This window comes from Nyctibius grandis, chromosome 29 (assembly GCF_013368605.1).
Source record: "Nyctibius grandis isolate bNycGra1 chromosome 29, bNycGra1.pri, whole genome shotgun sequence".
NCBI lineage: Eukaryota > Metazoa > Chordata > Aves > Nyctibiiformes > Nyctibiidae > Nyctibius > Nyctibius grandis.
The window spans coordinates 2,261,427-2,284,222 of record NC_090686.1 but is presented as its reverse complement, the minus strand read 5'-3'; the positions used below and the strand labels follow the sequence as shown (position 1 = coordinate 2,284,222).

At 39.8% G+C, this 22,796-nt stretch overlaps 1 protein-coding gene across 4 annotated transcripts in view; it reads right to left on the bottom strand.

Annotated features, from left to right (window-relative positions):
- Positions 1-22,796, bottom strand: part of ATP2B2 (ATPase plasma membrane Ca2+ transporting 2) — a 418,914-nt gene that overhangs the window by 227,132 nt on the left and 168,986 nt on the right. Inside the window, exon 1 of one of the 4 annotated variants that reach the window (XM_068419997.1) lies at positions 12,396-12,471. The exons of the other annotated variants lie outside the window; for them this stretch is intronic. The gene's annotated coding sequence lies outside the window, so the exon portion shown is untranslated. Of the gene's footprint in view, positions 1-12,395; positions 12,472-22,796 lie in introns of those variants that run through there. 4 annotated transcript variants of the gene reach the window in all.

Genomic DNA, 22,796 nt, shown 5'->3' with positions numbered 1-22,796 from the left:
TTAAGTCTCTTTCTGGAGGATGGCTTTTGATCATGGTTTTTAGACTAAACATAGGGTGGACTAAAATTGTATTTCACCTTTGTGAACATTATTTGAAACCTTTAACAAGAATTCTTGAACCTTATTACTACATATTTTTTTAAAAAGGTTCTTTCTTGTCTAATAAGATGGTTCTTAAAGTGCATTTCCAATCACCAAGTAACATATTTGGGGTGTTTAAATGCTCCCAATTCTAAGAATTAGTTCTGCAGCAGTTATTAGTTACGCAGTTCCATCTATGAACAAGAACTTGTCCAAAATGCAGAACATCTGTGTAATACCTGCACCACCAGCGTTTCCGCATGAATTTTCCCTGGGGAGATATATAGATTTCTAATCATCTATTGCTTCCTTTTCAACCATACATAAGGGATTTATGAAAAGGATTTTTCAGACATGCCATCAGTCAGAGAGCTTTAGGAAATATTAGGTTCTCAAAAATGTTTTTTACACTGCTACTTGGACACTACAAAAGCAATCACTTCCCCTTGCCACCTCCCAGATTATTATGTAATATACCCAAGCTTTTCTATTTATTCAGCACACATAACTGTGGTTCAATTTGGCACATATTTGGTTCTTAAATATGAATAAGAATGCTTCAAAGAATAAAACTGAGTTGGGAAATATTTATACAAGAAGCTGAGTATAGATTAAAATGGCTTCAAAAGTAAAATTAGATGATGTTTAATTTAGTTTATTTATGAAGTTGTATTTGTTCAATTTAAATACGTAATCTCCTTTGAGAGAGTTCAGCTTTGCAAAATGATAATCTGTTCCTATATTTCTATTGGTTGTGATTTATTCTGATTCATTCCTTTGTTCAAAAATGCTAATGAAGGCAGATGATGCTGAAGATCAACAAGCAACAGCAACCAATAAAACCACTGATCTGAAAAAAGGGGAAAGACTGTCTGACACAGTCAAACAAGAAACTAAGAAACTTCAGTCAAAGATTTCTAGGGAGACATTGCTTATGGAGAAAACCAAGCAGAGGGACTCAGCTGCCAGGCTGAACTAGCACGACCTCAATTCTCAATAACTCATCTCAAAAAGTCTCGCAAAGACACACAGCAAATTACATTTCTCCTATGGGTATATATTTAAGAGAGATGAAGAGCTAAAATCAACCTTGCTGGGCTTTGATGATGAGGCTCAAGGGAGGCAAGTCATTGCTGAAGGCTTTTGGGACATGCAGATTGTATGGCTATATGAAGGACAGATTGATAGCTGCTGTACTACTCTGTACATGTTGTGAGAATGCACCTAAGAGATTCTCAAATCAGACATACAGGCTTTTTAGTTGCTTTATTTCCCTGACCCTAGTTGCTTATGTATTTATGGTACTCCTTGGGTAAGATCCCCACAACTACTGTCATGCCTGGGCACTCGGACCAGAGAACTGTGCCATAAAAGCCTTCTTCCAATGCCAGCATCACAGAGTCGTATAGCTGCAGTCAAACTTTTACCCCAAATATCTGTGAGGCTTTCTAGGGTGAAGACTTCAGTTTGCAGCAAGACAGACAGAAAAATACCAGAGACCCTCAGAAATACCTTAATAACATCAATAATTTTTCCATTCTCTAAGTGGCTCAAAAAACTTCCAAACCACTGTCACTGATTCTACATATTTTTGCCTTATGAAACAAGGCAAAGCACAGAATATCACATCTTCTGCCTTTCCCACGGAAGCTGATCAATCTTCACTTTAAGTCATATAATAATAGGTTCAGAGGACAGTCCCTATTTCTAGACTTCTGTTGGGTTTGTTCACCTCACAGATTTAACAAAAGAGTAGGATACACTCCCTCTTCCTTCCTAAACTGAATTAAAAACGGCTTCATCAAGCCCTTATGGGCATGACCATTTTGTGTTGTGTGCCTTAATGGAGTAAGTGGTTCATTCCATGGTCTATCCAGTCTTCTGCAGGAATGAATTCCATAGCTTCCAAGAAATTTTTATCTCAATCACAAGTGTTCCCATATTGTCTTTTTATTGCTGTGGTGGGACTTGGTTGCTATAAAAAGGCAGAGCCACAGGAAAGAAAGTCAAATCCATATCAAACTTTGAATTAACGAAGACCTCAAGCGTTGAGGCTCTGTGTTCGCTACAAAACACATACAAAAAGCAGACCAACATGGCAATGTGTTGCAAGCTCTCCTGAGGGTAACTCCTAAACAGAAATATCTGGCAGCTGGTGTGAAAGTTTCTAGAGAACTAGTTGTAAGGTCAAACAAGAATTACTGAGGAAGGGAGTGGATCTTGTGTGTGGGAGGGAGTACAGAATTGTTATTGTTTTCAAGTGAACCATTGAAAGAATAACTTTGAATGGAATTAAACTACACAGTAAACTAAATAACAAAAAGGATTTTATAGCAATTGCTCTCTGTTTGGGGTGCCTTCATATATGTGTGTGTATATATACACACACATATATACATATATACACCCCCACATATATATACACACATACATATCTATTTTCTATGTTGAGGGATTTATCCCTGTCCTAATCCAGCAATGGTCAGAACTCTTCTCAAGCAAGCCTCAAAATGAAAACTGTCCTAATTGGCAGAAAAACTGTTGCAGAGTTTCCAGTTTCTGTGTTACTAGTTCCAGCACCGAGTGTACCACTTCCATTTTTATGCCAGTGTCGCACCCCCTGGTCATGCCTCTGCCTAAAGAGAGCAGGGTTAGGCATTATATTTCACTTCATGTAATAAGGCCAGCACAGAGGCTTTATACAGAATCATAGATCCTAATCTGCTTTGATTCCCATTGATCACGATCAAGAGGATACCAGGAGTGAGATCAGTCGCACTGTCTCCCAATATAAAGTGCCTTGTTTTAAAGGAGCAATATGTATGCATAGTTCTAGTTACTTTATCATTTGTTCTTTCACAGCATTCTCATTCACTTTTATTTTAAATATTATAATTATCCTTCTCTCAGGGTTTGGCATTTAAGGCTCCAAAAGTACTGCTACTTACCTTATTGATAATAAAAACTTTTAAAATAACATGTCCTGTATCTGCAGCTTTCATCTGCTCCAGATAAGGAGGGGAACAAGATTTCCTTAGAAGGAAACTGGACCCAATTAAGAAGTTATATTCTACTTTTCTTTAACAAGTGAAAAAAAAAAACCCATCCCCAAAAATACTTTCCTAGTAATATTTTGAAAGATACCCTCTTAATCCAAAAGCAGATATGTAAATGAGGCTTGTATGTTAAGACCTCATGCACTCAATTTTAATGCTTCAAAAAGGTTCAAGCAAAAACACTTCAGATGTCTTCCATTTTCTCTTTCGTTTCTTTCCATCCTTAGTTCTGGTATCAGAATCATGTTTTCAGATTAAAGCTTCTACGTGTATTTCTAAATCAGAAAAAGGAGGACAAGGGCAGGGAAGAGGACACTTAATTTATTATCTTTTCACATTAGAGTTACTGGGAACCTTAATGATATACCAAGCTATAAACCCTGTAGTTGGTACTATATTCATCATCTGTCTACATGAGAAGTCAGATAAATATATAATCCTATTTCTGCACTGCAGATTTTACATGTCCCTTCCTCAGGTCGTTGGTTCTTTTTGTATTGATTTGTAAACATTCCTTTGGGCAGGGGGGCAGAATCCATACCAAGGTAGGGAATGGCATAGTAACTACAGGTTTTTAAAACGAACAGTTAAATATTAAGATCCATAAGAAGATAACCAAAGAGACAGGCAGCAATTCAATCTTTGCAGCAGAGAGCACCTTTTTTTAACAGCCTGAGCACAATTTGTCTCTATTAACACACTGTCCCTTCACCAAGGTCAAGTCCGTTCCCAGCCACAGGCAGCAGCTGGCCCACCCAAGCTTCCCCCCAGCCTGGGTACGAGCCAGGTCCCACCTGCATATTGAAAGAACTTCACTGGAGACAGACTCCAGTGGTCTCTGTCTACATGTCACCTATTCCTGGAAAATATATACTCCCCTCTTCTGTCTTGCCATTTCAGCCCAAACACGTAAATAAATTCCCCCCCTCTACGTTCTATACCTATCTCTAATATTTAAGCACTACTCAGAACAGACAGAAATACCCAGTACTATTTTGGATGAACCAAAACAAGATTTAAAATCAAATTAACAGCAGATTCTGCAAATAGTGGTGCATACACATAAACTGAGTGCCCTGGGGACTAACAGCTCCCCACATATGCTTAGTAATAAAACATCAGCTCAAACCCCTTGTGCCCTGAAGGGGAATTCTTGATGCTGCAAGAGAAATATTAGGGCAGTCCTTTCATGTTCTTTCAGGCCAATCCAAGACACACAAGGCAGGCCCCTCTGCCTTGCCCCTCAGTGACAAGGAGCTCTGTCCTGCCCAAAGCAAAACAATGCAGTGTGGGGATGAGAGGCATCAAACATTTAGTACGAACCACAGAAAATAACCTGCAAAACTAAGTTCTCCCCCAAGCCTATAAGGAAAGCTGGGAGATATACTGCATGGAAATTAGGCATATCATTACTTCTGTAATCCTCCTGCTACAATGGTTTGTTTTCATGGCATTTTCAGCCATCTTATTCAGGAACGCTGATTTAGCACTACCATTTTATCCTGCAGTTCTCTGCATAACAATTTACCACTACAGCATTACAGAGGCAACTAGTCCTACCATAATGCAAATGCCCTCCCTGGATAGTGCAGCAATTTGCATTGCATCTAAGAAGCTGCATGCAATTCTTCTTCGACTTTCCCAGGTTGGCTGAACTATTCATAAAGAGGTATTCCTTTAAGTACTGGGGGGGAGAGGATAACTATCTCATTTCATTGTGAAAAGCAACACGAAATCATTATTTCATTGCAATTACATTTCACTGGTCCCTTAATATCAAGCATCATTCGATATATTTTTAGAACAACGTGCCAAATCTTCATTATAATTCAGGCAGAGGAAAAGAATGTAGTAAGTATGCAGCGTAAAATTAAACAGTTGTCCTCGGCCAGGACAACAGTTTCTTCCTAAACTGACTTACAAAAGACACAAATCGATGCTGCCTCCTGACATTTGGGATCACGCGTTTCCCAAGGAGGCTGGAACAGTTTATTGGGAACATTGTTCTCTTCTAATTACCTATGTGACACAAAGTGTACCATGCTGAAAGACAAGTCGTAATGGTAGCAGTGTATTTTTATTGTGCTTCATCAGCATCAGTGCTTGTGTCAAGGTTAGTCAGATGCTGAGCATGACCATTACAATATATTCATCCACCCTGTAAGACAAATGATATATATTGCACATGCCAAAATGAACAGTCACCATACTTCTGTAAAGTGTAACTCTTCTCTCAAGGTCCACACTAAGGCACAGAAACCTACTGCAACAAAGACTGTGGGTGGCAATGTCTGCTTTCGAAAGGCAGTGGCCTGAGGCAATAAAGGCAACGGGGAATGGAGGTCCTCACCATTCCCGTTTGTGGAGAAGGGTGCTACAGTTGTAAGTGAAATGGCTTAAAAGCAGAATGCAGCAGATAATTGGATGTGTGGGAGGGTATAAATATGTCCCAAACTGTTCAACTCTCATGCGTAAGCCTGCTTCTTGCAGGCTGCAACCTGAATAGGCTAGTTGCAAATTCTGCTAATACCTGGACTATATAACAGTGGGACACCCAGTTAACGAAGAGACGTGAGACAGCACCACCAAAGAGGCTGACCACATGTTGTGCTTCTGCACAGAGATTACTGAGATTTGGAAAACTGAGAGCCTCAAGTTCCAGAAGGAGAAGGAGGCTGAACAAAAGTGCTCCCCAAAGAAGTGGTCTCAGAGAAAAGGAGGGTACCTGGGATTAAAAAAGTGAAGACTGGACAAAAGACCCTGGAAATAAGGGAAGATCCTGGAGTTCTGAGAGACGCACGAAGACAAACGCCATGGGGTGCCTAGGCCAGCCTGAGTGTGAGATCAAGTAGGGTAAAATCTCGAACCTTGTTTGATCTTGAATAACCCCCCAGTATCCAAATCCAGTGCGGGTTGTCATTTCCTGCTCTCCTGTGACAGCTGGCTGACTCAGCTCTCCTCGGTAGAGGACGTTCACCCCGACAGCAAGCTCGCACTCCCGCTCAGCGTGAGCCTAGACTTGTGGTTCTTCATATGCTGGACCGGCCTCAATCAGCCTGTTGGCTTATGGAAAAAAGTTTGAGGTATTTCTACTTAAGACTTCTCCCAGAATGCTTAAGACTGATTCTATCTGACCTCATGTTTAAAGGCCAGTATAAAATTCCCATTCTATTATAAACAGACAGCGCTATGATAGCATGCAGAGGGACTTGGCTTTCACCTAAAATAACTGTTAAACAACCCAATGGGTAGTTTAACCACTACTTTAAAATTGTGGTAAACTGACTGTTGTCTCTAGCAAGGTAGGAATTATCTTATCAGACTTTGGCTGGGATATACAGAGGGACGAATCCTTGAAGAAATTTAAAATGCTATATCTCATCCTAAACTAAGGTACAAAGTTTGCATTGCATTGGACTATGGAGCACAATTCAAGTAAGACCACAGAAGATAACTTATCCTACTGAAGACAGCTCTTGTCTAAATAAAAATCTTCTCAAATGAAGTGTATATATGAAGAGTGTCATTTACCTCAAATGCTTAACTAATTTCCAGAGGTCAGGAGCTAGAAAGGCCAGTGAGCTGGACAGGAGATGACTGAACTGAAGTATCTCCTTGCCCAACATCTAACAGATAAGCATCTTCCCTATCCTATTTCCTCATTTTGTGTGATAGATTTTTCAGCAAGATTCATATTGGACTAAAACTCATTTTATTTTTAATTCATTTCATGTGGTTTTATTTTTAACTCACTTTAATTGAAATGCAGTGAATGAAATTATCAATTGAAATTACTTCATCAGCTGTGAGTCTTCATTCTTTAATATATAAAATAAGCTTTTAGTAAACCTAAATCATTGATTTTCCTTTTCATCCTCACAAAAGTCTATATACATACCAAAGTGCATCTAGGATGCTGATGCAATATATTGGACTTCAACATTGCAACTTCCACACTCTTAATCGTAAACATATCTGGGATATTGACCATATTTTGGCATTTTTTTAGTACACAGTGCTTCAGTTCTGGGCTAAATCTTGAAACTGCAGTTCCAGGTCTAATCCTTGTCTTCCAAGTAACTTCTTGCAATGCAATAGCCAAGTGTCTTTACTAATGACCTGGATGATACAACTAAGTGCACCCTCTGCAAGTTCCCAGATGACACAAAATGGGGAGGTGTGGTTGGTAACATAAGGTGGTTGAGCTGCCATTGAGAGGGACCTTGGTAGGCTGGAGCAACGGGCCAAAAGGAACCTCAGGATGTCCAACAAAGGGAATTGCAAACTCCTGCCCCTGGGAGGAACAACCCCAGGCAGGACAGACGGGGGGCCAACCGGCTGGAAAGCAGCTCTGCAAAAAATACACTGGGGTTCCTGGTGGACCCAAAGTTGACTGTGAGCCAGCAATGTCTCCTCAGAGCAAAGAAGGCTCTGAGAAGGCTCTCATGCAGCCTCCTGGACTACATGAGACAGAGCTTTGCCAGCATGCCAAGGGAGGTGAGCCTTCCCCTCCACTCAGCACTGCTGAGACATCTGGAGTGCTCTGTCCAGTGCTGGGCTCCCAGTACAAGAGAGACATGGACTTCCTGGAGTGAGCCCAATGAAGGGACACAGAGATGATAAAAGGACTGAAGCACCTGACATGCAAGTTGGAGGTTGAGAAAACTGGGACTGTTCAGTCTGGAGAAGAGAAGGCTCAGGGGGGACCTTATCAATGTGTATAAACACCTGCTGGGAGGAAGTAAAGAAGATGGAGCCAGAGTCTTCTCAGTAGTGCCCTGTGAAAGGCAAAAAGGCCATGAGAGCAAACTGAAATGCAGGGAATTCCATTTAAAGATGAGAAAACAGTGAGGGTGGTGAAACACTAGCACAGGTTGCCTAGAGAGGTTGAGGAGTCTCCATCCTTGCAGATGATCAAAACCTGACTGGACCCTAGCCCTGAGCAACCTGCTCTAGGTGAATCCACTATGAGCAGGGGGGGTTGGACTGGACGATCTCGAGAGGTGCCTCCCAACCTCAACCGTTCTGTGATACTGTGACTCTGAAATCAGCTAGCTTCTCCACCCACTTCACCTTCACCACGTATGGAAAGGAGAGAATAGGTAAAAAATGCACAAACTCTTTCACAAACAAATCACAATTATTACTGTTAGTCCTCTCTTAGGTTTTCACATGAACTGCTTCTAGGATTTCTCTGATAGCCTTCTCTGCACAATCCTTATATGCTTTAACCGTGCGATAGTTACTTTAAAAACAAGGAAAAACATCTTACCAGCAGGATAAACTTGTTCGTACAAGATGTGGTAGAAGGGAAGTATTTTGTAACTTGGTTACCATTTCTCAACTATGCAAAGTCTGAGATTTAAGCAGGCATCCCACATCACTTCCGAGTCTTCGTATTTCACTGATCTGCAGTGTTACGAAGGAACACGTCCTGCATTTTACGGTGACGCCAGCCTCTCAGAACTATTTTCCTATTATTGGGCTATTTTAACATACGTTTTACTACCAACCCTTTTATTATAAATTGATTCTTTTTCTTCAACTGCAAATCTCCAGTTTTAATACATAAAACAAGATCATATGTCAAGAAAAATAACATAAAAAGCATCTTTTTTCCCTAGACATGAATAAAACCTGTAAAACTTCAAACAAAAAATGCACAGCTCTTAAAATTGTACCGTATGTTTATGCTTCGTACAAAAGGTCACCAAACTTTAAAATAAAAATTACAATAAAATGCTATTGATCATCTTCCTTGTTTTATGTATTAAATTAAACCTATATATTTATATAACCTATATAAGCCTATACATCCTTGACATATATATTTGCATATAAAAAACCTAGCATACAAAACATAACCTATCTAGGAAGAAATACTGTTCTATTATGCAACCGTTCCACTAAGGATATGTTATCTCTGAACACGATGTATATCTAGGTGATATACAAGGATAAATTCTATACAGCCTTACAGTGTTGAGCATCCCTGCCGCGCATAATAAAGCCCTGGCCAGTGGAATCCAAGCCGAGGTTTCCTAATGGCAAGCCCAACGCCTGGACTGCAGGTGCTGCAGAGGCAGCAGAACTATCCGGTCACACCGATTTCTGGGGCTCGGTTTGCAACTGAGCCATACTGACAGGGAGTCTCCATTCAGAGGGGATGCGTTGCTACCTGCTTGGCTCAACAAGAAAAGACTCTTAATGAAAGCATGAAAGAGACTGTCTTAAGCTTTAGCAACACATTTTAATATATGAATTAAACAAAAACACCTCTCTATGAGCAGATGATTAATCATAATCATCCTTAGCTTCTTCTTTTAAACCCCTTTTTCAATTGACTTATTAAAATTATTCAGAAATGTATTTTAATCGCGGGGTTTTTTCAGTTGATCAGATAACGTACGATATGAGCTCAATTAATTTTTGGTCACTTTCAACGATCAGCCAGAAAGGCATAGCAATGCTTGCTAAATTCCAGTGAACAGGAACATCCTTCTTTGTCTCTCCTTGAAAACAGAACGACAAATCTGGCAAAAGGCAAGTTTATTCTCTACAAGGTTCCACAGTCGGGTGAATCAAATAAACTCCTTTCTTCCCTTCAGAACATTATTTTAAGTCCAACCTGTTAAAGTATTTACATTTATCAAGAGAAGGTGGGTTCAATTTACAGAACTATCAGCTGCTGGAGTCCTACTGCAGTAGAATGGGGTTTCAGTGAATGTGAGAGAGAGTTACAAGGTCACGACTTCTATATTTATTGCAAAATGTAACAAGGAATTACTACATACACATCTGACATTTGAAAATATGAACAGCGGGATGAAAATTAAAAAGTGAAAACACTTGTAACATTCTTATATATTACCAGAATGTACACTCACATTGTCAGTATTCGGACAGGAATATATATGTATTTTTTAGCATGATTAAAAAAATGTTTGCATCCCAAATTCAACAGCAGTGGAGAAGAGAAGCTGTATATTTTAAATGCTGGGGGAAGAGGAAATGGGAAAAAATAATCCTTTAAAACTGTTTCCTAGATACATGATACTAAATTTAAAAGAAAAAAGCACTCACAAAAGTCACTTCATGGAAGCTCTTAAAAGAACAGTATGATACCTAGTTCATCATTACCGTGTCTTCTGTAACCTGTAATCCTACTGAAAAGCATCAAGCTCTTCCAAACTGTTTCAGTATACGTGCATGAAACCTTTTTTTATATATGCAGAAAGCATGAGAAATATAATTCAGTTTTGATTTGCAACAGGAAAAAAGAAAAAAAAAGAACTTTTCTGTGAAAATGCAAGTATATTTACCATTGATGTGCTGGGCCAAAATCAATTCTCCACGGAAATGAAGAAAGATACACAAAAAGGATGAAAAAGGGGGCACACACACAAAAAAAAAAAGGAAAAAAATTCATGCTGCATTACTCTACACAACTTATCTACAAGCCTTATTTTGTTGCCTAATTCACAAACTTACTCATTTTACCAGCACTACAGGAAAAATATGAAACACTTCTTCAGAGGTAGGAATTTCAATTAAAATGAGAGGAACATGAACAAAGTAAAAGCTGTATGTGATCAAAGATCTGCTGGATACCTGAGTCAAACAGTTATTTCAGAGCAAGGTGCAAGAGCTAGTCATGCATATGGATGACCTCTCACAAATTAAATGCTAATCAAGAATGCATCTCAACATTAAAAAAAAACAACATGTGGACTATGAAGTAGATCTGTAATCTCCTTTTCCTAAGCAAAGACTAACAAAAAGCCCTCATTATCAATTTCATACTGCATATAACCTAATATTAACCACAAATCCCAGCAACAGAAATGCAATTTTTCCATATTAAGCGTGCCAGCTATCTTTCAAACCTCCTAATTTGTGTAATATCTCTGCAATCCTTTAACAGAGTCTCTAACAGAATGTTATCAGGAGGTCAAACGACCAGCAGTCCTAATAAGCATGCATGTGAAGGGTAAAATGAGCAGGTTTACCCTGAAAGAATACACATTCCCTTTTAGCAACTTCAATACTTACCTTCCAGAAGGCATGGGAAGTACCGGGCTAAGCATCTGCTCCTGGCTGCCTAAGCGCTCCAGGACTGCTTACAGCCATCGTCTCCTTATCCTCGGAACCAAGGTCCAGCGCACAAGCAACTGCCCCAGCTTGTGTAGGACACCTTGAAGTCAGTAGATGAGAGGCTGGGGAAGAGCTCAGCTGCTGCCCGGGACCACTGGGCAGCTGAGCTGCCAGCGCCGCAGGCAGGGATCAAACGCACAGAATCTCCCTTTTACATAATAGGAAATGACTCCTGTAATCTTATGTTTTCTCTTAAAGCGTTGTATGTTTCACGAACAGGCAAAAGCTTTTCCATGCAGCATTCAGGGATTTGGGGTTGATTCTTCTTTTTAAAACAAAAAAAATTTTTTTTACAAAAAATTATATCTGTCAGAAATTTTAGTTATTGTACCATACACCCCAGAAAGCCTCTCCCCACCTTACCACAGGAAACACCATGCACGCTTAAAAGCAATTAGATTAAATTCCCTGTCTCTTTAACAGTATTTTCTAATCCATTTCAATAGAAAGGCAACGTTTGGGTTTTTTTCATCTGTGTGCCCTTTACTTTCAAACATACACATTGAAAACCTATAAGCAGCTCTATAAATAAACCCAGTTAAGGATTACATATTTTCCTAACAAGAAATGCCTTTGCCCATCATAAGAGAACATTAAAGTTAGGGAAAAAAAGTCAATCTGTACTGCTCACATTTTAGTGTCTTTTCTGCACGTCACTTCTAAAAGAAAAAAGGCACATCCGATTCTTACCAGCAATGATAAAAGCAAAACCGCATCCACGTGTTTTCCTCATCACTAAATAACAGATCTAGTCAAAATCAAGCCCGTATGCTTAAAAAACAATAAGATCATACTGAATTTTCAACCTACAGATGCTCAGTGAATGACTTCTGATGCAAGAGTGCCTTTTAGCTCTGCAGTTTCTGTTTGACCTTACAGAATAATCCATACTGGAGTTGCAGCATTACCTTTCCAGAGACTCACAGGGCACGAACCGAGAATCTATCGCATCCCTCGGACCCCGTCTCCACACCATTTTCCCATCAGCTTGCGCCTTCCCCAGAAGCAAATTGCCAAATAAACAAGCTCAGAATGGAAAGGGGAAAGATGTTTTTTTTTTTCTTTTATTATTATTATTCTCATGCTGTGGCTGTTGCTACTTACTTGGCTAAGACATCATCACAAATCCAAAATGATTTCAATTACCCAGCGGAGTAATCACCGTTCGGCATCTGTAGCGGCTGATGAGCGGCGCTGCCTCAGCGGAGCCGCGCTGCGGACCGTACCATCGCCGCCCGCAGGGGGGGAGGCGCCCGCCGCTCCTGCCCCAGCGCCATCCCGCCGGCAGGGCGCGAGGGCTCGTTGCTGCCCGCAGGGCCGGCGGGCTGCGGGGGGACAGCGGGCGGCAGGCGGAGGGAGGGAGGGAAAGGTTCGTCTGACAGGAAAATGGACTGAACCACCATGTTGTTGTTTGTGATTTTAATGCTTCCCTTGGGATAATGACAGAAACGGAAGATGGCAAGCTACCAGGAACACGGCACTCACTGCGAAACGGGAGAAACCTTCAAGGACAAGGACTGTCAAGTCCTATCGCCGTCACTTGGGACGGAGCGGGGGGACGAGAGGGGGCGAGGGGACGGAGGGAGGCACGAGCCCGCTGCACCCGACAGCAGAGCGCGGGCTGCGCCGCCCGGGCTGTGCCCGGCACAGCACCGAATGGTGCCCCGGCTCCGCTCGCTAATCACACATCTGACAGCGCATGCAGCAAACATGGCTCTCCGACACACGGCTTGATAATCACCTTCTGCAAAGACACCGCGTGCTCTCCCTCTGCTCTCCTCCCGTTTGTACAAGCTCAATGGGATTGTAACGAAAATACCACAAAAATCACTGCAGGGCTGTCACGTTTCTGCTGCATTTGTGTCTCTGTCATGTCTCCCAGAAATCTAAAACCCAGACAGGAGAAGCACGCAAAATACCCTCCTTTTTAATCTCATCTGGTCACATTAGCATATGCTGGAACACCATACGTGCATGCCAGAGCAGCTTGCTGCCTTTTTTTTTTGAGACCATACAAAATAAAGCACTCTGCCTCACGGTAATGACAGCCTTACACTTTGAGGAATCAGTGCCTTTTATTTAGAGCTTCTCACCACCTATTCTGGGTTATTTCTTTAAAAAAAAAAAATCTACCTGTTATTTTGAATTATCAGCACATGCAGGATTCTGAAATGTAAAAGGCTAATTCAATGGAATAGCATGGTATGGCAGTGCAAAAAAAAAATACAAGTACTAAAAATAAGACAGAGACACCAATCCTTAAAAAAGCATAACATTTTCTGTGTAATAGTATATTTTTTTCAAGGTAAACTGTGATCAGTACATGTACCGTGTTCAAACTGCAACTTCAAACTCCGTACCCCAAACCATTCAATCCTGATAGTGACTAAACACAGGAAAATATCATTTTTTTCTTGAAGTATGTATGAAACAGCATAGATAAAAGTTGGAATCTTTTCCATAGTATCCTAGGACAGCAGTGGTTCATGACTTCCCTCTGTCTCGGACAGAGTGGGCAAATTGCAAGTAAGCGTACCTCCCTGAGCACTAATAGGAGTAGCTGTGCTGATGCTCTGTCATCCTGCCTTACTCGCTGCTCAGAATATCAATTCAGCCAGTTAAACCAAAAGTCTGTACTGCACTGCACCAAAATGGAAGCTATTTAAAAAAAAAAAAAAAAAAAAGCAAAAAAAAAAGCTACGATCATTGATCAGGGAGTTTTATCTGTGCTGATCAATTTTTTCTTTTAATGAAGTAAAATGTAAATCAGGACTAGGATCAATGCAGATTTTTCTCATGTGAAACTGCCTTAATCATTAGAAAGCTGCAGCCAATTACACGCATGCCAGGACACTGTATGCAGTGACTTTGTGTTATATTAAGCAGAGACGTGTCCCCTTTTTCTTAGCAAGTCTTTGGTACAAACTGCAGCTTTAAGGAGTGTGGAGTGCAGGCTCAAAACGGAATTCAAGCACTGAACAAAACAGTAACAGAGCAAAAAAGTGTGATATTTAGGATGTGTTGTGCCTAGATCCAAGACCCATAAATGTTGGTGACCTCTACCACTCTGTCAGAAAAGCAGGAAGATACTAATATTAATCTGCAATTATTTGGCTACTAAAATTCACTTTTTCAGTACAAATTTTAAAGATAATTTGAAAAGCAGTAAAAGGTTGATTGACACAGTGACAAAATACATTAAAGAAGATTTTCTTTAAACTGTCTTTCCTGGATGAAGAGAGGAATAGTTTAAAAGAAATTAAACACAGTACAAAAACTTGATCCATACATTTGGCTACTGCCAGTTTGAGGACTGCTGCTCTCAAAGACTGGGTGTCATACTACAGAAACTTCAGCCCAGGGAGGGAACCATAATGCCTACACTATACTTAACCAGGTAATACTCTAATTCTTATTTGTGATTAACAGAATAGGCAAGGGAATAAGAGCAGGAAAATAACAAAAAAAAATGTTCAAAAGGAAAAAAAAAAAATCCTAGTTTGAATATATTATAGACCCAAGCCAACAGAAGAATTTTTCACATGAATATTCCCAGCGCTCATTAATGTAGGGCCTCAGAAGCACCATACCACATAAGAAGATGAACAAGCTATTAACCTTTATGCTAGGCTCATCAGTTTGGAGCCCATTCACAGTGCTGTGTGTATGTTCCTGCTAATGTTGGTGCTACCTTCATCCCAATGCTGTTAGTCATCCTGCTGCCACCTGGGCACCAGGAGGAAACCACCCATGCTGAGCTCAATCCCAGAAGATGCACTTTCTGGAGGAGGAATTGAACTACGATGTCATGGCACCATGCACAACACTGGGAGCTTGCCCAAGTTTTGAATCCACAAGCTATGAATGAAGAGTCACATTGTATTTGTCCTTATCTAGAGCTAATAAGGACAAACTCTTCAGAAATGCTACAAAACCTTTCTCCTGCTGCTGGACACCAGCACTACAGCAAGTCAATGCCAGGGAGTCATCTGGTTCCTGCAACAAGACTAAGGTTCCAGCTGCAGGGCTTAGCATGTGTTTGCTGTCCTCAAAGTTACAAAACCACTTAACACAGGCAACACTTGCCATACATAGATACACTGGTATACGACAACCAAAGCTAAAAGTAGCAATTCCACCCCCAGAAATGGGCCGTCTAACACATAGTACCAATAGTAATATTCTGACCTCAGGACTGAAAGGGTCTTTTTCGTTTCTTACCTTTTTCAACAACTTTGAAAAAAGTAAAGTTTTCCAATTCACTTGGCTTTCAGCATGTGCAACTCAAACTGGCTCCAATGTCAGCAGGCGCTCCTCCTGGATATTTCATCACAAAATTTAATAGCAAAGCATTGCAAACAATGTAACAGCTGAACAGTGCCTCTCCTGAAATGAAGATTTGTCAGCGCATCTTCATGCCTATTAAAGCGTCCAGTGGCATATTATTTAGCTCTGACAGAAGAACAATTTAACACCTTAACTTGGGGGCGAGGAGTGGAAATAGAGCAGAAAAGGAGCAGAAAAATGGAAAGGAAAATAGAAAGATGCTTCTTGGGACTAAGTTTAAAAAAACACAACAATGCTTATGGGATGTGAAAGGAATGAGACTTTAGCTGTTGAGCTTGAAAAGTGACTTGAAAAATTGCTTCTCCAGTAAAACTTCAGCTGACAATTCAGAAGATATTCAGAGGCAAAAGAAAGAGTCTACCTAACTTCTTTGGAGAAAAATGTAATTCCATATGTGCTGGTGATAGACATCATAAGCACATTTCAAGGTCTTTATGAGATAATTAATGACAGGAAATGCAGGAACATAATTTTAATTCCTCTTTCAGGATCTTGGGGACCAAGACCTCCTTTTCAGCGAGGCTGTCCAATCAGAGGACTAGCACTGGAAACCAGCAGCAATTGCTAATATTTTTCTAATCACAACCCAGATACTTAAACTAGAACAGCACACTGGCAGCCTTTCATATTTTTAAACCTCATTTGCTACATTTTAAAAACAAGAACTAAATCTGTTTTCAGACTCAGTGTTTCTCCAGTTTTGTAACATTCTGCAGTAATATTTCTGCAAAGAAACAGCTTGCATTTCCAAACCGCGCAAACATGTTGTTATCCTAGGAAGCAACATGACCTAATAAAAGAAGTAGAGGAGAGGGACCTCACAACACTCAAAGTCAAGGACTCGCCCTGCTGTTTCTTGACTACAAGATGTTAGTAGGTCACTTGATCCCACTGTGCTTCAATTTCCCTAACTATAAAATAAGTATATTCAGTAGTTTAAATTACAGCGGTTATAAGTTGCTTGATCGGTTAACTTCCCTGCCTTTGAGAGAAGGGTATCTGACATACCCGAGTCTGCTCAGTGAAGTACTGAAGGTTAGGAGATAAGCAGCACGCATTTAAAAGCTCATAGCTGCCTTGAACTGTTCTATTATATCTACCACACTTATTTTACCGTACAAATTACTACTTGTTCTGACTGATAAATTATTGCGGTCCCGACCAGCCCACCTCCTAGATCAGAACCCCAGCTTTCTCAATATCTGAAAGGAAACCTACCAGACGGCCAACGCTGCTGTTACCTCCCGTCCTTCAATCTCTACCATCCGAAATCTATGAATACACAAACTTCTCTTCTTGCGTTGCCTAACAGCCATGCCCAAAAAGAGCAGATGTCTACAAGGTTGGGTGGCATTGCTGTTTTCTGAGTCCCTGCCACAGCATTAGTGCTCAGAAAACAAAACCAGACTCAAAGGATCACCCAAGCAGGGAGAAAAGTCATTAGGCCCTTTCAAGAAGAGCAAAACCTAAAGAAAGCAGAGCCAACTGGAAAAAGCATTAATAAGCCCGAGCTTCCCAATAAAGTTTAAGTAAACCTCTCTCACTGCCACTGCCTAACCACAGCAGCGACAGAGAAGCATCTTAATGGTCTCCTCCAAAGTGATCTGTATTTGGCAGAGTAAGCATCTGCAACATCTGATATAGGTAAACCTAAATCCACAGCTGAAATCAGCTTCTTCATGATGTCAACAGTCTAAGATGTTCCTACAAATATGAAAACAGTATTATACAAGCAATTCCACCTGCTTTTTAGTTTAAAGACAGAATCTTCCATATCACACGCAGACGAGAAAAACTAATTTTTGGCAGTCAGAACAAATCTTAACCAATAAACTGGCCTAACAAGAGCTTTGAAGAATAATCTGAGAGTGCCACAACTTTTAGGAACTGAAGAATTGAGATAGTCAATATGCTTAGGAATGACCCCTTCATTTAGTGCCAGTCTTTGAAACAGGACTTGTGCCAACTGTTTAATCTGTTTACTTAACGTAATATATTGGTACTAGTAGGGCGACTCATAAGTAACTTGTGGCTTTCACCATACAAGTTCCCTTCTCTGTGTTCTGGAAGGGACTGTTACATTTCCTCTTCGGTTTCATATCACCGCTTTTTTGGTCTTAACGGAAATTATAGGTCCTTAAAGGCACTGGTAGGGTACTGACATTTCAATTCAAATGACAGGATTCTACAATTAAAAAGGATCACATTAGTTTGCATCAGACTACAGATTTCAAACAATCTAACTTTCAGGGATGTTTGGAAATAGGGTTGAAACTTTGTATATAGAGACGGGTTACATGGACCCATCTCTCTACCTCACCAAAACTATTCTCCCAGAAAAAACAGGTAAGTTTAGAATAAGAATTTTGGTTTAGTACCTTCTCCTAATATCACCGATGCAAAATACCACCACAATTTTGTAGAGGTTGTTTTTCCTTCTTACTGGCTAATGCTCCGTACAGGAAACCACTTATCTTCAATTTGAAAAGTATATTCCAAGCCAGGATAGATTTGAAGGAGCATCCTTTACTGTGAAACTGCACGTAACTACCATATGGATCTGAATCTCAAGGTAAGCACCACATTTACATAGCTAGGTCACACTATCGCCTTGGATTGCACCTTAAATAAGAAACCCAGTATTATTCTATTTAAATTGCTCAACTGTTACAGTCATATTTCAGATAGATTAGACAGTAATAAATAACAGCAGAAAACTAAAGTACAAATATTGCCTGTTAATATTATTAGTAAGAAAATGCATCCTCCTTTTAAGACATTCTTTAAGCCTTCATTCTTCAATATTCAAAAAGACATTCTTCAATGTTTTTTCATACATACCTTGGTATCCTTACTGTAAATCTCATTAGACTGACACAGTAGCTACCATTGTAGTCTTTTTTAAGACTATATCAAACGGCTAAGAATTGAAGTCTCTATCAGCATTATTTAATATATTACTCTAGTAAAAGCAAATGATTAACATAAATGGAAATAACAGTGGGACAAGGTTCAATCACTCTCAACAATTAAAAAGGGATAACAAAATTTTACCAAACTATCAAATAGGGACTTTTCATAGCTCAGCAAATAATACGACGAGGATACGCATTTCCTAGAAATTAATCACCTTAAGGGAATTACTTCTGTTGTGGTGAGGGGTTTTTTCCCAATATAATAAGATAAAAGTCTATGTATAGCTTATTGGGTAAAGCAATCTGACCTGGTAAGCTTTGTTAAGCCGCGGGTATCTGTGACCTGTTCTGCGAGTGCCAGTAATCACCCCGCAGGGCGACGTGCACACCCAGGCAGCCACCAGGGTGTCTGGGAGCTCCATCCCAGGGGACCACAGGGCCACCCCTAGCCTTCTCGGGTGGCTGTCCCCACGTCCCCACCACCACCAGTCTCTCCTTGCTGCAGGGCCACAAAGCCCAATTAAAAGTCATGCAGCTCTTGATGTTCCTCTGCGTGGAAAGCAGAAACTGGAGCCTGCCTGTCACATAAATCACTATTGACCTCAGACGTCCTTCCCCATACCACAACCTCCTACCTTGGGAAAACCAGTCACTTGGTGCTGGCTGACATCACCAGGGCTCCCCGACCAGCACAGGCAGCCCCAACTGGGGCTGGCAGCCGCCACCTCGCTTTCTATGGGAACTCACAGACCAGCTCCAGTGCTTTGAAGGGTTTCACTGGTATTGGTTGGAACGTGTTGGTACGCTCCAAAACGTTTCATACCAGTCCTGTCCTTCCCTTTCATGACAGGATTTGACAGAATGGCTGCACTTCAGCCAAAAGAAAAAAAAAAAGTGTTGACATCAACAGATTGGTCCTTTCACTTCCACTGGAACATCTGGGAATACCTCTCACAAAAGCCATTTCAGGAGTTCAAACTATAGAGTCAAACCTGATCTGAAATTATCTTGACGGCAGTTTGTGGCTTTTACATGTAAATACACTACTCTGAGACCTCAACATTTGTATTCACAATTATATATAGACTTGAAATAAGTGTTCAAATTCTTTAGCAAAGGGATTTCTTTTCTGAGCTTTACAATATGAAAGCTTAAAGAATTATCAGTATAGACACTGTAATCATGAATATTTACTTATAACATATAATGTACACAAAAATATTTATTCACATTATTAAATATTAAACTAAATATCAGACCCAAATCTTATTGTAACAAATATACACAATATATGAAATAAAAATACACTGTAAATGAAGATTAGTTGGGCATCATGCTTGGCTTCTGGACTGAACCACATCACAAAGATCCACTAGATGTTTCTCAATCCCTGACTCAAGACTATGAAACAACAGTTGTGACAATTTTGCCAGAATTTCAGAACTTTCTGCAGCAACTGAGCTTAGGGGCTTGCCAAAACATAAATGTTATTCTAGAATAAAGGAGACTATCTGGTGCAGAAAAATTCTACATGTGAATGAAAATGTTATTGAAAGAAAAGATCACAGTATCTAGTCTAGAATAACTCCACATCCAAACACAATTCTTTTGCGTGTGCCTCTCCTTGGTTTTAATTCACTTTCAAAGACACGGAGCATTCCAGAATAAACACATCCTCTAATAATTTACTCCAGAATATCTGCATGTATGCAGAAGCCCTAGACCCATCATTTTTTGATCGTGCTGACCTAACAAGTACCTACACTGCACTGTATGAATGTTGCCTTCTTCAACATTTTGTGAAAGATGCTATTCACAAGGTAGCAACAGGAAGCAGAACGGAATAGGGACTTCAGTGAGGATTTAAATGGTGCCTGTCAAACCAGCAGTGTGGCTAAATGGAAATATTTTCTAGTATTTCCCTAAGTGAAATAATCCTTCAAAATATGCATTATTATAATAATCTTTCACCAGAAACATTCCTGTGCTGCAGATAACTACATTCCTCACTAACAGGAAAGTTCTATTCCTTCAGAATAGTTAAAAAAAAAAAAATTATCCTTGTGTTTGGTCAGAAATGGGTCAAGAAAGGATTAATGGGCAAAAAATGCAGAGCAGTACCTCCTCTGCCCCGCAAGGATGCTGTAAAGGGGCCAGGCAATACAAGAACCAAAAGACCAAGACGAAAGAACCCCACACACTTTCATTACTTATGGTAAATCATGGTGGATCACAGCCAGGTTTAACCTACCAGTGAGCACAGACTATGAAGTTTGAATGATTTGTTGACTAGATTTTTAACTACCTTTTCTCAGAGGAAGAATTGTTGCTCTTCACTCAAAAAAAAACTAACAATGCTCACGAACTAGGAATAAGTTTGCAACAGAGGAAGAAAGTGACAACTAGTTTTAAGCACAAAGAACAGGACACGTTATTTTGCGAGGAAAAAAATGATAATGATATATTTCACCATGTGTCACCTGTAAGCTTACATCACAAATACACGCAAATTCCCCTTCACAGGGCTACAGAGACCCCGGGGAAGTGTTCTAGCACCAGCACGAGAACTCAGGAGCCCAGAACTCAAGGCCTCATCCAGAACTTGTCCATCTGGATGACTGACATCCCTACCACCTTTTTCCAGGGCTAAATCATAGACATGATCTCTTAGCAAGGTTTTTGCTCCAGATAAATCTTTTGGATGTCTTAATGTCCAATAATAAAACTGCAGATCATAGTGATAAAATCCCAACAGCTTCTGCCTATCTGAGGCTGGCATAAACCACCACGCTACTCATCCTCTGGCATATGCCCTTACCTGAGGAATACGTGAAGATCATGCTAACATCTGAATCGCCACAAACATATGAAGAATGAGTGAAAATTAAAAAAAAAAGTAAATTACTAGTGAATATATACAAAAGCCTCACTGGAAGGTTAAGAAAAGAAATAGGCAAAGTTTATTTACATCACTCCAAAAAAGGGAATAACAGGGGAAAAAAATCTGAAGCACATGTAAACCAGTCAAAGCCAGAAAAGCATAATTCTTTTCTCTTCTTTAAACTGTTACAAGGTGGTATACGCATAGCCTGTTAAGGTCTGAGAATCTGTCATTTCAGCTTAATGCATTATTTTGAAACGAGCAGCACCATCAGATAAGCAGCTGCTACTCAAATTCTACTTGAAATAGCATTACTTCTTACAAATTCACATATTTGGAAGGATTCCTTAATAATTTCTGTATACAAGTAGTCTTTTTTTTTTTTTACATAGCACTGTCTTACGAAGATGAACTGCACACCTTTGTTATAAATCTTGTTGTTTTGCTGCCTGAGTCAGACATTAGAGTCTCTAAAAATACACAGCTTATAGAGTCATTTTCAAAAGCTCAAGGAAAAGACGATAATAAGCAATGCATATACTTTTATATATATAATTGTATACAGTAAAACTACACAATTACATTCAAGGTTAGAATTAAGACCTATATTTCTTGAACACTGATGTCAGTCTTCAAAGATGTTAGTTGACCTTGAGGATAAAAATAAATTTTGCAGTCCTGCATTGCGTCCTCAACTTAGTTCACTAAAGACATCTAAATGTTCTGTGCTTACGTACCATTAAATAGTAAAACACAGATATTCCATATTAATTATATTTAATACTTCTAACTCCGATTTGTGGAGAGGAAAATTAGGTTTCCTGAGAGCTGCTGTAGCTTCCAAACATCATCTTATTCACAAGCAACAGAGATGCTTACAGCATTCTATTTAGATAAAGTAGTCATGAGAACCCTCAGCATATTATTTGTAAAATTAAATCCCACTGAGGTTTTTTTTCCTCTTGCCATTTCATTAATTCTACCTCAGGAACAACAATGGAAGATCATAATATATGTAAGAGATAAAAGAAGAAAATACATAATGAAACATAATTCAGAATTCTATGCCTTCCACTTTTAAAATAATGGAATTGTTGTAAACATAACTGCTGCGAATGGGCAGAGGAGACTCAAATACAAGCTTCCCAAAACCACTGAGATGACATATACTAGCACTGACTTTCAAATAATTAATTCTCTAAAGAAACACCTAAATGCTAAGCTCAAATATCCTCTAGAAAAGGCAACGACTTCTCAAAGACACGTTTTATACTAGCTGTTAGCCTTTGATTTTTCCTGTTTTACGAAAATCCTGGGGTCCCCTTAATTAATGATTACACACCACACGTCACGTACTCAACA